Source organism: Macrotis lagotis, chromosome 6 (assembly GCF_037893015.1).
Source record: "Macrotis lagotis isolate mMagLag1 chromosome 6, bilby.v1.9.chrom.fasta, whole genome shotgun sequence".
Taxonomy (NCBI): domain Eukaryota; kingdom Metazoa; phylum Chordata; class Mammalia; order Peramelemorphia; family Peramelidae; genus Macrotis; species Macrotis lagotis.
The window spans coordinates 54,424,709-54,441,901 of NC_133663.1; the positions used below are offsets into that span (position 1 = coordinate 54,424,709).

General features: G+C 39.8%; 1 protein-coding gene across 5 annotated transcripts in view; it reads left to right on the plus strand.

The window, feature by feature from the left end:
• Window positions 1-10,444: 10,444 nt before the first annotated feature.
• TFDP2 (transcription factor Dp-2) overlaps window positions 10,445-17,193 on the plus strand; it is a 190,471-nt gene continuing 183,722 nt past the window's right edge. For all 5 annotated transcript variants that reach the window (XM_074191165.1, XM_074191166.1, XM_074191169.1 and 2 more), the window contains exon 1: window positions 10,445-10,519. The gene's annotated coding sequence lies outside the window, so the exon portion shown is untranslated. The remainder of the gene's footprint in view (window positions 10,520-17,193) is intronic.

A 17,193-nucleotide genomic window follows, 5' to 3' on the forward strand; every position in this document is an offset into this window, starting at 1 on the left:
AGTTCCAGGCCAGTCACATTAGTCCTTGGAACTCTTTAGCCAGCCAGACATTTTTTCATCATATCATCCATGACTGTGACCAAAAACTGGCTCCCCAAGATCCACATATTGAATTGACAACAGAGAAAATGCACATATTCTTTCTTGGAGGAACACAAAAAAAGAGCAAGACTCAATTTTCTCTTTAGAACTGAACCCCACTGGGGCAGCTAGGTGGCACAGTGGATAGAACACTGGCCTTGGAGTCAGGAGTACCTGAGTTCAAATCCAGCCTCAGACAATAATTTACCTAGCTGTGTGGCCTTGGGCAAGCCACTTAACCCCATTGCCTTGCAAAAAAAAACAAAACTGAACCCCAGTACATTCTTTCTCTTCTATCTCACCCCACCCCACCCCTAATAAAAATTGTACTCTCAGCAGTTCTGCTGAGGTGTGTTTTGAATTCACTGTCCAGGTCCGCAATCTAGAGTTATTCTTTCAGCCCCAGGAAGGTAGAGGTATTGTCTGTCCTTTGACTTGCTTCCCTCATGCCACATCAGAAAGGGTCTCAAAACTTTTACCATTGCATAGATCTTATTAGAACCTACCCATGTGTGCATAAGGAAATTGTTCCTAAATATGTCATCTCCATGGACTGGGGAAAATTTTCTCTTAAGTACCTATCCCAGAAGTCACACAAAATTTCCTCATTGGATCCTTGCCACTGCAAAGACAATCCACATTCCAAATTCATTTAATAGTAGTACAATTGGGCTCTGTTCAGAATGAAGGAAAACAAGTCAGGTAATCCCTGAAAATGTGGTAGATTTTCAAGTGAGATGAAGTGTTTAGGATTGATTACTTGGGGTTTTAAGGCCAGGAGGCAAGCTTTATCCTATGGACTACAGTACAGAAAGACCTTAACAATAAAGTAAACTGTCTAGTTCTATTTAAAAGAAAAAGTAAGCATTTAGGAAGTAGGCACCAGTATTTTAGGAATGCAAAATCTATTTCTCAGATGTAATTTTTATATTCTTTGCAGTAATAAGATTGGTACAGAAACATAAAAAGCAATTATTACAAAGAAAACTAATCTGGTATGATCAGGAAGGAAGCAAACCAGAAAATAGAGATAAATAAAATTACAGACTAAAAATGGTATTTTCTCTCCAGAAGATCCTTAAACCTCAGGCATTCAATAAGGAAAATGGAATACCTTTTTGATGTGTCCCTACAAATGCAAAAGGCCCTGGTGAAGGCCCCCCAATTCCATCCCCACCTCAACTTCCTAAGGAACAAATTCTGTTTTGGGCTCTCGGCTCAGAGGTCTTCCCCAGTAAGGAAGAGACAAGTAAAAAAGGTACCCGAAGGACAAACATGTCAAGAATTTTATTATTGTTCCATATGATATATAATATACATATACTTTCAATATTACATATGGAATATTATTCTCACATGATGAAGGGAATGATGGGCAATAAAGAATCATGGAATGGTTACCATTGATCCAATATTCCAGCCCCACTTGGAACATTTATAAATGCTTTCTCTGCCAGAACTGCCGTTTAACGATTTTACAGCTATTTCATCCTAGTCAAAGCCAAATGGGTTCTTTCTTTGCAGTTTTCCCTCTTCTGTGGACAACTTTTTCTCTATTGGCTGGCCTAATCAGTCAGTGAGTAAGCATTTATTAAGCCTTATATTATGAACCAGATATAGTATTAAGTGTTAAGGATACAACAAAAGGCAACAGATCCTACTCTTGAAGCACTTAAAATCTACCGGGATAAAAACAAGCATCTATATATGAACAAGTGGACATCGCTACCTTCTTCCTCCACAGTCTTCTCAAGGGAAACTTGGATTTCTCACCAGAAAGGGGAGCAGGACATTGAGACTAGAAGCTTAACCATTCTTATCTCCAAAGAGAGAGTTTCAGGGCTAGAGTTTTATCACGTGCTTCCTTTAAAATTTTGAATCTAGAGGATGAGATTTTCACGTATAAGCAACATTTCTGATCCACTTTATTTCCTTCCCACTAAATGCCAGTTCCACAATAAACTCTGGTAACAATTAGCAAGGAAACCCATAGAAATAAAAATATATGTAGGAGAATATATATATATACATACCAGTAGGAGAATATATATATACACACATATATATACATACCAGATATACCAGACAATACAGGGTGGAGGAACTCTCCCTCTGGGAATGAGGCAAATTCAGTGGAAAGAGAGAAAAAGAATATCTTGCCCAAGGGGAAGTTCCCTGACATCTCTGGTGTAGCAAGCTGGAGATAGGGGCATGGTGGAGACTTGCCAGCATTTCTCATGTCAGCTTCCAGGGTCTCTAGCAACCTGAAATGGGTTTAGCAACATCCATTTTCTCCCTAAAAATTGGCTTCTAATGCAGCGTAGAGTAAGCAAGACCAAGGAAATGTACCTATTGAGTACAACAACATAAACAAAAAGAACTACCAAAAAATCCAAAAGTGAATGTTGTAAAATTATAAAGATCAAGTATGGCATGAAAGAAGAGATAGAGTAAACTTTCACCTTAATTCTCTTTGTAGAGTTGGGAGGGCCACCAGTGTAGTACAATGCACATGTATTTTTAGATGTTTTCAATGTCTTGATCAATTATGTTGATTTTTTTTCTCTTTTTATGTCTTTAAAAAATACTATTTGCTATAACGTGTAGCAGGGAAGGGAGAGGAATACTTGAAATTTGGGGACTGCAAATCTCAATCCCCAAAAGTTATCAATAAAACTTATTTAAAATAAATGGTGGCTGACTCAATAAATATGTAACTAGAATCTTTCAAGGAAATATTATCAAAGGTAACTTTAATAATAATAACCAATGCTGACTAAATGGTCCTATAATGCTGAACCCAACATGCTTAAAACATGATTTCTTACAGTAAATAATCTAATAGTATTAGTTCTTCCTTTTGTCTGAATATCTGTAAAAATAGCTAAGCAAGGTTGTCACTGAGTAGGAATACAGCTAGGTTGCTCAGTGGTTAGAGTGCTAGGCTTGGAGTCAGGAACATTTGAGTTCAAATATGACCTCAGACATATACAAGCTGTGTAATCTTGGGCAGGTAACTTCTGCCTTAATCCACTGAAGAAGGAAATGGCAAACCAAAATATCTTTGTCAATTTAATAGCTTTGTCATCTTGGGCAAGTCACTTAACCCCATTGCCTCATCCAAAAATCCCCCAAAATAAAACAAACAATTCCATTGCCTCACAAAAACAAAAAGACAAAAATTTATTTGTTTTCATATTATCTTCATTTCTAAATATTCTACTTCCCATTTCCATATCCAAAGAGCCTTCTTCTGAAATAAAAAACGTGCTTTTGAAGGAGTTTTGTCCTTTAGAGATGAAAGGATTTAGAGTCAGAAGATTTAATTTATTTGTTAGCACTGTGGTCTTGGGCAATTCATTTTTCTTTTCATTTGAAAATATGTATTTTTACTTTTTAGTTTTTGCTAGGCAATGGGGTTAAGTGGCTTGCCCAAGGCCACACAGCCAGGTAATTTTTACATGTCTGAGGCCAGATTTGAACTCAGGTACTCCTGACTCCAGGGCCGGTGCTCTGTCCACTGCACCACCTAGCTGCCCCAAAATATGTATTTTTAACATTAATTTTTAAAAATTTGAGTTCCAAATTTTCTTTCCTCCCTCCAGTTCCCATTCCACTGAGAAGACAAGCAAGCTTATATTGATTATATATGGAAATCATGCAAAACATTTCCATATTAACCATGTCGCCAAGAAAAAGCAAGAAAAATAGAGTGAAAAAATTATACTTCTGTCTGTACTCAGATTTCCTTGATGCCTTCTCTGGAGATAGATAGTAGTTGTCATCATGAGTCCTTTAGAATTCTCATGGATTATTGCATTGATTAGAGAAGCTAAGTCTTTTATAGTTGATCAGTGTTAGAGTATTGCTACTACTATGTACAATGTTCTGGTTTTACTCCTTTCACTTCACATCAGTTCATGTAAATCTTCCCAGGTATTTCTGAAAGAATTCTGCTCATCATTTCTTATAGTATTCCATCACAATTATATTTAGGCTTTTTAAAAGTCCATTATTACCCAACTTACAGAATTATCAAAGATCAAATGAGAGTCGTATACTTTTTAAAACCTTAAAGAATTGTACAAATATAAAGTTTCAGAGAAAACTTAAATATATCCATAGAGAGTAATATGAGTCAGCATATTAAAGTTTCAGCTTCGGTATTATCATGAGTCTGTTTCTTGGTAGTCATTTTGATACTCATTTTGTGGTATTCTCACTTTGCCACACCTTCATACCTACCCTGATGTTGCTGTTAAGAAGGGTGAGGTTTTTTATTGTATAAGAAAGACGGCACAGAACAACTTTGTTCCTAAGGAGAGGCTGTCTGTTTCTCATATTGAAGATTATTGAACTGTAAATTATAAGGCTGAGGAAAGATAAACAGAATAGCTCACAAGCACTTTTTCCTAACTTTTCTGTTTAGATATTAGCTTTTCAACAAATGTTTATTAAATCCTTTCTATGTGCAAGGTACTGTCCTAGTTGGGGGAGATAGAAAACTGAAATAGCACCGATCTCTGATGTAGAGATATCCCTCTAGCTGCTTTGTGAAGAATAGATTGAATAGGGGAGAACAAAGAGGCAACCTGAAGTGGGTTTAGCAACATCCATTTGTTCCTAAGGAGAAGCTGGCTGTCATTCCCTCATATTGGAAATTATTGAACTGTAAATTATAAGGCTGAAGAAAGATAAACAGAATAGCTGTTTATCTAGGTTCAGAGGGTCTTCCCCAGCAAGGAAGAGACAAGCAAGAAAGGACAAACATATCAAGAATTTTATAATTATTCCATATTATATATAATTATGCCATATGTGGAATTCCATATATGCTATATATTCCATATATGGAATAATTCCATATTATATGATGTATATTATCATTCCCACACAATGAAGAGAATGATGGGCAATAGTCATAGAATAGTTACCAACGTATGACTCTGGGACCCCATTTGGGATTTTCTTGGCAAAGACACTGGAGTGGTTTACCATTTTCTTCTCTAGCTCATTTTACAGATGAGGAAACTGAGTCAAACAGGATTAAGTGATTTGCCTACACAACTAGTAACTAACTGAGATTGGATTTAAACTCATGAAGACAAAGGTTCTTGTTTCCCACTCTACCACCCAGCTGTCTCTCTCTTACATTGCTCTATACTTTGACAATAGTCTATGTGAAAAGTGCTCAAGTCTTGAACTGAAGTAATGGCTGGGAATGAAGAGGAAACTTAGAGAGATGTTGCACAAGACTTGGAAACTGATTGGTTAAGAGGGATGGATCCAGTGCTACACACCTGAGGGATTGCAGGGTGATGTTGCCCTTGATGAAGATTGGGAAGTTCAGGAGAGGAGTGGGTGACATACGTGGTGTGGTGGAAAGAGTGCTAGACTTGGAGTCAGAAAGTGCTGAGTTCAAATCCAGCATAAGGTATTTATTCTCCAGGTAATTCTGGGCAAATCATTTAACCCCTGTTTGCCTCCATTTCCTTAACTGCAAAATGAAAAATAACAAGAGTATCTACATTCCACTTTCTAACATAGCGATACAAATACATACAAAACTGTTCTCACCCTGAAAGTCCATTGAATTCTATACATTACATTCATAATACGATGGTTTCTAAGTTTATACATGATATGGAGATTTCTAAGTATATGCCTAACACACTAAATACTGAAGTATAAGGTAGTTTCATGAGGGAGTACCTTGAACCTCTGGGGAAATCGGGAAACCCTTCATATAGATAGATGGTGCTGATAGAGTCATCATTGATCAATGATTGAGAGGTAAGTGAATTGTGAAGGTGAAGCCCAGCAGAATCCTGCTAGGGAATATATTAAGTTTGAGATGCCCATTCCAGTTTGACCTGTTTAGTAATCAGTTGGTAATATGGCCTGGAACCTAGAAAGACAAGTGGAAGGAAAGAAGCACTTTAATTCTCATAAAAAAAAAAGCATGAGTTGACTAGTGAAAAAAAGATGACTCTTCAGGTCTCCTTTCTTAAGGATAGGTAGTATTGCTGCAGCTAGGTGGTGCCATGGTGCATGGTGTACCAGGCCAACTCATCTTCCTGAATTCAAATCTAGCCTCAGACATGTGGCTAGATGACCCTGGGCAAGTCCCTTCAGCTTCTTAGCCTTAGTTTCCTCATTTATAAAATGATCTGGAGAAGGAAGGGCAAACTACTTCGGTATCCCTGCCAAGAAAACCTCAAATGGGGTCACAGATAGTTGGATACAACTGAAAATGACTGAGTAACATTGCCATTATTGATACCTATTTGATTAAATAGATTTGGTTAGGTATGGTTGATTAATATAATAGAATGCAATAGAATAGAATTACTATAATAGAATATAATTAATAAATATAGTATAATATATAACAACAATATAACAATATCAATATATATACTTATATGTAATATAACATAAAAATAAAATATCACTGCATCTCTGTAAGATTACAGTAGAATGGGCAAAGAATGGTCTGAGAAAACATGAATTTTTGTTAGGTCATGTAAATTTGTGTAAGTCATTTCCTCTCAGCCTCAGATCCTCTTCTATAAATGAAAATACTTGTACAACTTGCTTCAATAAATTGTGAAGAATACAGTAAGTAAATCATATTGTGGTTATATAAATTTGAGTGATGATAATGACATAAAAATCTCTTTAAAATATAATTATTGATTGAACCACTGAGGAGGAAATGTGAAAGATGACTGGTAAGGCAAAAGGGGAAAAATTCTTTTTTGTTGATTGTAAAGCTAATTTTACCATCAATGGGTCAAAATTGGCACTAAGTACCTGTTTAGGAATTTTTTTTTTAGATTTTTGCAAGGCAAATGGGGTTAAGTGGCTTGTCCAAGGCCACAGAGCTAAGTAATTATTAAGTGTCTAAGGTCTGACCTAAACTCAGGTACTCCTGACTCCAGGGCCGGTGCTCTCTATCCACTGTGCCACCTAGCCACCCTCCCCCCCTTTTTAAAAAAAACTACATTAGTAAGATATCCTGGAATAGAGTAACTTGCTGTGGAACTAGTATCTATACAGGTTATTATGGCTTCCCCTGGTTAGGTCATGGAAATTCACAGCAAGATCATATCACTCATACACAGCAGATGGAAATTTTGTCACATCCCACTGTTCTTTTTGTTTTATGTCTGAGAATGTTATATGAAAGATATTTAAGGACTTTTTCAAACTATTTTGCTCAAAAGAATATTATTTTTAGCAGATTTTGAATGAAACTGAGACACAGTCTTAGAGTAATCATCTTCTCTAAGCCTGTCTTCCTCTTTCCCACTCCCATTTCCATTTTTTTGTTGAAGATACACCATCATCTTCCCAGTTATCTGGGTTATAATCTCAGTCATCAGCCCTCATTTCTTATACCTCATCAAATTCTGTGGATCTGACTTCCACATCTTTTCCTTCTATCCTTTGTTCTCCATTTAAAATATCATTATTCTTGGGACAGCTACGTGGCTCAGTGGATAGAGCACCGGCCCTGGAGTCAGGAATACCTTAGTTCAAATCTGGCCTCAGTCAATAATTACTGCTGTCTGGCCTTGGGCAAGCCACTTAACCCCACTGCCTTGCAAAAAAACCTAAAAAAAAAAATTTAAAAAATAAAATATTCTTCTCATTCAAACCTTTATCATACCTTATCTACACAATTGTTAGCCCCCTAATTAGTTTCTCTGCTTCCAGGTCTCTCTCTCCCATCTCCAATCCATCTTCCACAAGGATGCCAAGATTATCTTCCTAAGGCATCATTGTGGCCATGTCATTCCTCTGCTGGGAACCTTTCAGTGGCCGGCTAGATCTTCAGAACAAAACTCAAACTTCTCTGCCTGGCATTTAAGACTCTGAACAATCTGCTTCCAATTTCTTCTACAGATTTATTTCATGTTATTCTCCTTCCTGTTTTATATAATCCAAGATCCAGCTGAACTAGTTTATTAGCTATTTCTTGGATCCAACATTCTATTGCCTGCCTCCATGTATCCTCACAAGCTGTCCCTCCTATTTGGAATTCACTCCTCATCTATACCTCTCATAATTCTTATTTTCTTGCCATCATCTCTGTGAAGGAAGCCTTTACTGATACTGATTAGGGAATTACTTGTGCACATGTTGTATCATCCTATTAAAGGGCACAGTAGTATATTCTCAGTTGAGTATTACCATCACCACCACGGAGGTGTTTAGATATTTTGCATCTCCAGTATTTTGCACAGTATCTTTCACATAAGGACATTAAAAATATTTGTTGTATTGAACAGCCTTATAAATATTTAGTAAATTTTTTTAATGAAATTGAAGCAATGATTGCTTCAAGATTCTATTTTTCATAATTATCTGAGATGGCATTAATTTGACATTATTTGGCTTTCAACTCCCTTTTACCTTCATGCTACTTTTGAAAGAAGAAAATAAAATTTATTTTTCCAACTACATGCAAAGATAGCTTTCAGTATTCATTTTTTTGTAAGGTTTTAAGTTCCACATTTTTGTCCCTCCATTCCCTGCCTCTTCATTTTGACAGCAAGTAATCTATTTAGGCTATAAATGTATAGATGTTAAACATAGTTCCACAAGAAAAATGACATATTGATAAATTGGAGCTCTCCAGAAAAAGTAGCCAAGGTTGTGAGGGTAACTGAAAAGCAAGTCTTTTTTTTTTTTTTTTTAGTTTTTGCAAGGAAAATGGGATTAAGTGGCTTGCCCAAGGCTACACAGTTATGTAATTATTCAGTGTCTGAGGCTGGATTTGAACTCAAGTACTCCTGATTCCAGGGCTGGTGCTGTATCCACTGCACCACATAGCTTCCCCCAAAAGCAAGTCTTACAAAAACAAGACAAGCAAAGAAACTGTAGGTTTGTTTGAAGGTATTTAAGTCCAAAGAAAAGAAAACTTAGAGTGGATGTGATCAGGCTTCAAACATCTGAAATACTGAGGACTAGAACTTGGAATTTACAGAGGCAGATTTCAGATCAATAGAAGACAGTTGTTTAGAGGTGAAAAGTGGATGGTGATTGATTCATCTAATATTAGAGTTATTTGCTCAGGAGACTAGAGACTCCTTATGGAGAATGTTATAGTGGGAGTTCAAGGTCTCCTCCATATTTAATTCAGTTAATCTGGGTGTTGTTCTTGTGTCCTTTCTTGACTTGAGGAAACATCCAAAATCCTTTCAATCCCACTCCACCCAGTCTGATTTGCTTATTTCTTTCAATAACAGTTGAATCCTATCTCTGAATTTATTTGGATCGGATTTTAGGTAGGTGCTGAATTCCAGACTCCCAGGAATAGGAATGATTTTGTATGGTCTGAGCAGTATTAGACTCTAAGCTAGAGGTGAAATCAGAACTGAATCTTGAATGTATATTTTTTTTGCATATTTGTCCTGTCCTCAGGAAGTGAGCTCCTTGAGGTTTTCCACCTTTCTTAGTAATCTCTATACTTTGCAGACATTAATAAATGCTTGCTGGTGGTTAGGGGGTTCGAGGATGAATGGAGTCAGGAAGACCTTGAGTTTCAATTCCTCTACAGGATTTCCTGACTGGGTGCCCTTGGCAACTCATTTAAACCTCCCTGCCTCAGTTTCTTCTTCATCCATTTGGAATAATGGCACCCCTGTCTGGATTGTGGTGCGATCAAATGGGAGATTATTTGTAAAGCGCTTAAAGTGTTATATGAATGCTGGCTATTGTAATTTTTTAGTTTTTTTTCCTTTTTGCAAGGCTTGCCCAAGGCCACCCAGCTGGGGCCGGATTTGAAGCCAGGTCCGCCCGACTCCGGGGCGGGTGAGCACCCCCCAGCTGCCCCCTATTGTATTTCTTGTTGCCCAGCCTGCCCCGGTCCGACAGCATCTCCTGGGTGTCCTTGGGCACACCACTTCGGTGCCCTAGACGTCGGCTTCCAGAGAGAGGGGCCTCTTCCAGCCCTGGATCTGGACTTAGGGCGGGGGTCTCGGCGCCCTGCTGGGCACTGCCCCTCCTCGGGTGGGCGCCTTGAAGTTCGCGGAGGGCGCCCAGAGGGAGGGGGTCTTCCTGACCCCGGCCCGGTCTCCCTTCCCTCCCTGCGCAAAGCCAGGCTAGCCCCCGGCCACGCGGCTCTCGGCCCCTCCCCGTGGGCGTGGCCTGGCCGAGGCCCCGCCCCGCTCAGGCCCCGCCCCCTCCTGCTGTCACCTCGCGCGGAGCGCCCCGGCGGGACGCTCGGCCCCGCCCCCCTCGGGCAGCCAGGGGGCGGGGTTTGTTTACACCCTGCACGCATCGCCGGCCGGACCAATCGGCGGGCGGCGGCGCCTGACGTCACGCGGCCGGGCGTCCAACCGGAGGGCGCCGTGCCCAGCCCCCGCCAAAGCTCGCGCGGGGGAAGAGCGAGGAGAGCCGAGCCGGGGCCGGGGGCGACGCCGGCGAGGTGAGGAGGGCGGGAGGGCCGGGGCCGGGCCCGGGGCGCCGCCGCGCTTCCGGACGCTCGCGCCGCGGGGCCGGGGCGGGCCGGGCCGGGGCGGGCGCGGGCGGGCGCGGGGGCGCAGGCGCGGGCGGCTGCGTGCGCACGGCCGGCCGGTCTCGCGGGCTCTGGAGCCCCGGCGCCTCGGCCCCGGCTCCCGGGGGTGAGCCCGCAGGCCGCCGGCCGCCTTCCGCGCCCTCCGCCCGCCGCGGGCCGCTTCTCCGGGGCGCCGCCGCAGGTAACGTCCCCTCCCCCTCCCGTCTCGGCCCCTTCCCCAATTCCCGCAGCTGCGCGTCCGCGGGGCCCAGCCCCCCATCCTGGGGGGACCCAAGCCGGGGAGCCCCTGGTGCATCCGAGAAGGCAGCAGCCGCGGGGCCCCCCGGGCCGGTGCCCGGAGCCCCCCGAGTGTCTCCCCGAAAAAGTGGACGGCCTCCTTCGGCCCTGCCCCGTGGCCGCCCCGGGCCCAGCCCGGCCCAAGGTCATGCGGCCCCCCGCATCCCGCGGGCTCCCCGCCCCTCGCTGTCGGGCCGCGGGGCCTGGGGCCCCCACATCCCCGGGGCCCCAGGTCAGCCGGGCAGGACGCCGCACGGCTGGGCTTGCAGTGACCCCGAAGCCGGGGCGCGCGTGCTGTAGCGTCTGTGACCCAGAGCTGGTCCTGGGATCCAGCCCTTCAGCCTTGGGCTCCCGCGGGCGCGAACTGCGCGGGCCGCGAACTGCGCGGCGTCTGTCGGTATTCAGTACTATCAATCCGGAGTGCCTGTAATTCAGCAGCCGCACAAATGAGGAAAGCAAAATGCATATCCTTGTGTGTCCTGGGTTTTCTGAGAAGCTGTTTATTATCAAACTGTGTATTTCATTGTCTTATAAAAGATATGGCTAGGTGGTGCAGTGGATAGAGCACCAGCCCCGGAGTCAGGGGGACCTATGTTCAAATAATTCCCTGGCTGTGTGGCCTTGTTCAAAACACTTTTGCCTTGCAAAAACCTAAAAAAAAAAAAAAAGAGATACCTATAATACGTATTTCTGGATTTGTATTTTGAATTTCATGATTATGAAATGGTTGATATTTACGATGAAACTTTGGTTTGTGGATTCTTTTGCAGCCAAAATAATTTAAGTTTTTTGCTATTTATTACATGGTCTTATGCCTGGAGCCAGATTTTGGTCTTAATTCATATATATATATATATATATATATATATATATACACACACACAGAAACCTTTTCTTCTGATCTAGGACTACTTTAATTTAAAAATTTAAGTCTCTTAAGTCTTCCTTTATTTTCTCTTGATATTAAGAGCAATCATAAATCTATTAGAAGGAAATTTTCTAAACCATGTCCCTCATTTTACAGATGAGGAAGCCGGCCCAAATGGGTTATAGTTACTCAGGATTCCATAGATAGTAGTAGTATGTTATTGTAGCCTTGTGTTTTTTAACATGGCCATGAATTCTCTGGACACTTGTACATTTTTCCTTTGTAACCAGAATTCCTTCTTTTTTTTTTTTCTTTTTGGTTATGGATCTCATTTATTTTCATTTTTAATTTTTCCAATTACATGTTATGAAAGTTTTTCAACATTTATCTACTTGCATATTTATAAATTACACATTTTTCTTTATATAATATTTATATTACACATTTCTCCCTTCCTACACCCCCCCCTCCCCTCAGTGGCAAGCAGTCTGGTAAAAGTTGTGTCTGTACATTTCTGTTTAACGTGTTTATATAGTAATCATTTTGCATATGAGGCATTAAGACTAAGGGAAAAGAAAGAAGAAAAAAACATAAGAGTACTTTCAAAAAAGTGAACATGGTATCCATACAGATTCTGTTTTTTGTCTTTTTGTCTGTCCTCTGGATGTAGATGGCATTGTCCGTAACAGGTCACCCAGGCTTGTCCTACCTCTCTGAATTGCTGACAGGAGCTGCATCCATCATAGTTGATCAACTCACAATGCTATCAGTTTGTGAAATTCTTTCCATGCTTCTCTAAAATCTGGCCATTCATGATGTCTTTTTTTTTCCCTTTCCTTTTTTTCTTTTTGGTTTTTGCAAGGCAATAGGGTTAAGTGACTTGCCCAAGGTCACACAGGTAGGCAATTATTAAGTCCGGTCTGAGATTGAATTTGAACTCAGGTCCTCCTGACTCCAGGACTCTATCTACCACCTACCTCGCTGCCCCACATTTGTGATTTCTTATAGAACATTAGAACTCCATAATATTCATATATCATAACATGTTCAATTCCCAGTTTAGGGGCATCCCCTCAATTTCCATTTCCTTGCCCCCTATAAAAAGAGCTGCTATAAATACTTTTGAACATGTGGCACTTCTCCCATTTTTTAATGATTCTTTTGGAAATACCTAGTATGGTATTCCTGGGTCAAAAGGGTATGATTAATTTTATTGCTCTTTGAGCATAGTTCCATATCACTCTCCAGAATGATTGGATTGATGTACAATTCCACCAACAGTTGTAGCCAGAATTCTTAAAGCCCTTAGAGAGGAACTCAAAAAGACAATATGAAATTAAGATATACAGATAAAAATCTCTGCTGCCTTAATAATTGGAAAATGGATGCTTATTAGGACTGGTCTTGATAGGACTGGTCATGATGATATTATTTAGATATGTAGAAAGCATTTAAATTTTGTATCTTTGAAAATTCAAAAGGTTTTTTCATGGTTATGGATTTTATAACATACATTTGAATTTTTTTTATCCATATAAGATTGTATTTCCTTGATTGATACTGATCCTTTAGAATGCTATCTGATCCTATCTGTCCAACTTTGTAAGGAAACTAAGGCAGTAAGAATTAATATTAAGTTTTGCAAGTGGGTTGCATGCAAATTTTAATTTAGACATCCATGATTTCTGATTTGGGTGTTTTCTTAAATACATTAGGTTTTATTTTTAAATATCTAGTTCTTAGAATGTTTGATATTTTTGGAAACTGACAGTCCATTCATTTTTTTAAATTGAGAAGAATGATTTGAAAAATGTGGATCAACTTTAGAATTGGGGTTGTTTAGAATATGGGATTTTTCAAATCATCTACATCAACAAATAGTACTTTAAATTTCTTTGGGATGTCATCACCTCTTTATTTTTGATACTATATTTTCTTTTTTTCCCCCTAATTTTATATTTTCTTTTTCTACCAGTTACATGCAAAAGCAAGTTACAATATTCACTTCCAAAACCTTGAATTCCAAATTCTCTCCTTTCATTCCATCCCACTCCCCTGCCCATTGAGGAAAAAATTACTAAAATATGTAGGTACTATATTTTTTTGAAACTTATTTCAGCCTGAAGTTTTGAAGTAAGGATAGAGTTTTCAGAGTCTCTCCCCTGAAACCAAAACATTGCCTTTTCAATTCCTAGGAAAATGTCTTTTGGACAACAAAATTTGGAAAAAGACTTCATTTCCTAGACTTGCATTTTGTGCTTAGATAATGCTGACAACAACTAAAATTGATTAATAAGAAATTAAGCAGAGAAATTGAATTCAACAAGTATTTTGAATTTTAATTTTACACGAAAATAAAATTAGCATTCCAGTATTAAAAGTAGAATTTAAGGGACTTATTACATACAACTCGTTTTCTGTTTAAGTGTATAATAACTGTAACATGTAACTTTATTTTATTTTTCCTTTTTTTGCAAGGCCATGGGGTTAAGTGACTTGCCCAAGGTCACACAGCTAGGCAATCAATTGAGTGTCTGAGGCCGGATTTGAACTCATGTACCTCTGATTCCAGGGCTGGTGCTCTATCCACTGCACCACCTAGTCACCCCTTAACTATATTTTAGTAAATTAGTTGTCATAACTTTTGGGATATCCATATCGACATACTATATATGTACAGTGAACTAAATTGAATAGGTAACAAATACAGACCTAGTTCACTAGGCTACTCTTAGACCACTCAGACTAATAGTATTGTGAGTATTCAACACCAATTACCTCAGTCTATCAATAAACAAAACTATTTTAGGCATTGTTTTAGATACTGAGAATACAAAGACAAATGAAATGTTCCTTGCCCTCAAGGAGCTTACATTTTTCAAAAATAACATGTACACACATATGTGTATGCAAAATAAATAATAGGTAATTTTAGGAGAGAGTCATTAGCTGTTTGGGATCATCATTAACTTAGACCTCATCTGGGATATATCACTCAAGCTGAACTTGGAACAAAGCTATTGATTTCTTTTTATTGTATAGTATAGAGCAAATTATGCACTTGTATTCTGTCATTTCTGACTCAAAAAAACTAGCTAGGTTAAAGGAAAAACATAAAATAAAACCTTGGTCAAATCTTAAAATGGGAGAACAGCTGGAACTGGTTAAGAAAATCTGGGAGAATAAAGTAGTAAATAAAAGCAGGACATCTAGACAGTGCTTGACCCATTGGACACAAGCTTCAAGAATGCTGTTTCTGGTAGAATTTTTATCCACTTTGGCAGGTAGAAATGTGAGCAACAAATGAAGATAAGCAGCAGTAGTCGAAGCCATCCTACTTAATGTAGGAAATAAAGTAGAACCTGAATTGGGGATGAGGTGACGAACAAGATACAAGACTAGATGTTTTCTTAGATCCTACCGCCTCTCAGATCTGTCCAAAATAGGAATTCTGCGGCAGAGGGAGAGCACAGAGAGCCTGAACAAGGTACATTCCCTTCGCTCTACCCTAGCACTCTCACCCACCTCTCATAAGCTAACTCCTCCAGTCCCCCTACTCCTCCTGGTGAGGGGACCCAGAGAGTAGTTGGATTCCAGACATGCTGCTGCAGTCCTTCAGGGACACCTCCAGAGCTCAGCCGGAGGACGAGGATGGGTAGGGGAGAAAGGAAACAAGCACCTCCCCTTGTGCCCAACTCTGCGATCTGAGAACGAGGCTCTCCATTTTACAGCTGAGGAAATGGGGATAGTCAAGGTAAGTAACTTGTCCAAGGCCACCCCACTCCCAACGCTCTGAGGCTGAATTTGAACTCCCAAATCTCATTGCTTCTGGACCAAGCAGAATTTAGGACCAGCAGGAGCATAAATAATAGGCACAACAGACTTAAATTCATGATGGCAACAAAGACACCGAAGAGGATAATTGATTGTGAATGTGAGTACATGGATGTGAAGAAGAGTCTGGAAGAGAAACAAAAAACAATAGTGATAAAAGAAGAAATGGTCTCCATGAGCATAAAACATTCATCTTGAAGACAAGATTAATAGACTAACACCATAATGCAAGAAATAAAACTGCCCAGAATTTCTGAACATAAAAGACAATGTTGGTCAAGAATCCACAGATCACCTCTAGGAAAAAAGGTAACACTATAGTGAAAACTCTTACAATTTCTAGTGAGTGATCCTGTGAGTGGTTCAAGTTCGCCTAAGAGCAAATTCTGTAGATGATCAGAAGTTTTAGATATAAAGGGAAAGAAGAATAGTATGAGGCCATTCTTTGCCTCCAGAAACTGTGGGAAGAAGTGGAATAAAATGTTCTGAAGAGTAAAAAAACTCAAGATGTAGACCAAAATAACCCTCCCTGCAAATTTGTTTTTTTTGAAAGATTTTATTTTATAATTTTTCCCCTATTCTTCTTCCCCCCCCCCACAGAAGGCATTCTGTTAGTCATTACATTGGTTCCATGTTATACATGGATCTCAGTTGAATGTGACAACAGAGAAATCATATCCTTAAGGAAGAAAAATAAAGTATGAGATAGTAAAATTATATAAGATAATTGTTTTTTTTTTTCTAATTTGAAGGTAATAGTCTTTGGTCTTTGTTCAAAGTCCATAATTCTTTCTCTGGATACATATAGTATTCTCCATTGCAGATAGCCTAAAGTTGGCCCTGATTGTTGCGCTGTTGGAATGTGCAAGTCCATCAAGATTGATCATCAGCCCCATGTTGCTGTTAGGGTGTACAGTGTTTTTCTGGTTCTGCTCATCTCACTCAGCATCAGTTCATGCAAATCTTTCCAGACTTGCCTGAATTCCCATCCTTCCTGGTTTCTTTTTTTAATTAAAGATTTTATTTATTTTGAGTTTTACAATTTTTCCCCTAATTTTACTTCCCTCCCCCTACCCCCCACAGAAGGCAGTTTGCCAGTCTTTACATTATTTCCATGGTATACATTGATCCAAATTGAGTGTGATGAGAGAGAAATCATATCCTTAAGGAAGAAACATAAAGTATAAGAGATAGCAAGATCAGACAATAAGATATCAGTTTTTTTTCCCCTAAATTTAAGGTAATAGTCCTTGGTCTTTGTTCAAACTCCATGGTGTTCTCCATTGCAGAGAACCCCAAATTGTCCCTGATTGTTGCACTGATGGAATGAGTGAGTCCTTCAAGGTTGATCATCACCCCCATGTTGCTGTTAGGGTATGCAGTGTTTTTCTGTTCTGCTCATCAGTTCATGCAAATCTTTCCAGGCTTCACTGAATTCCCATCCCTCCTGGTTTCTAATAGAACAATAGTGTTCCATGACATACATATACCACAGTTTGTGGTAAGTTATTCCCCAATTGAAGGACATTCACTTAATTTCCAATTTTTTGCCACCACAAACAGGGCTGCTATAAATATTTTTGTTCAAGTGATGTTTATACCCTTT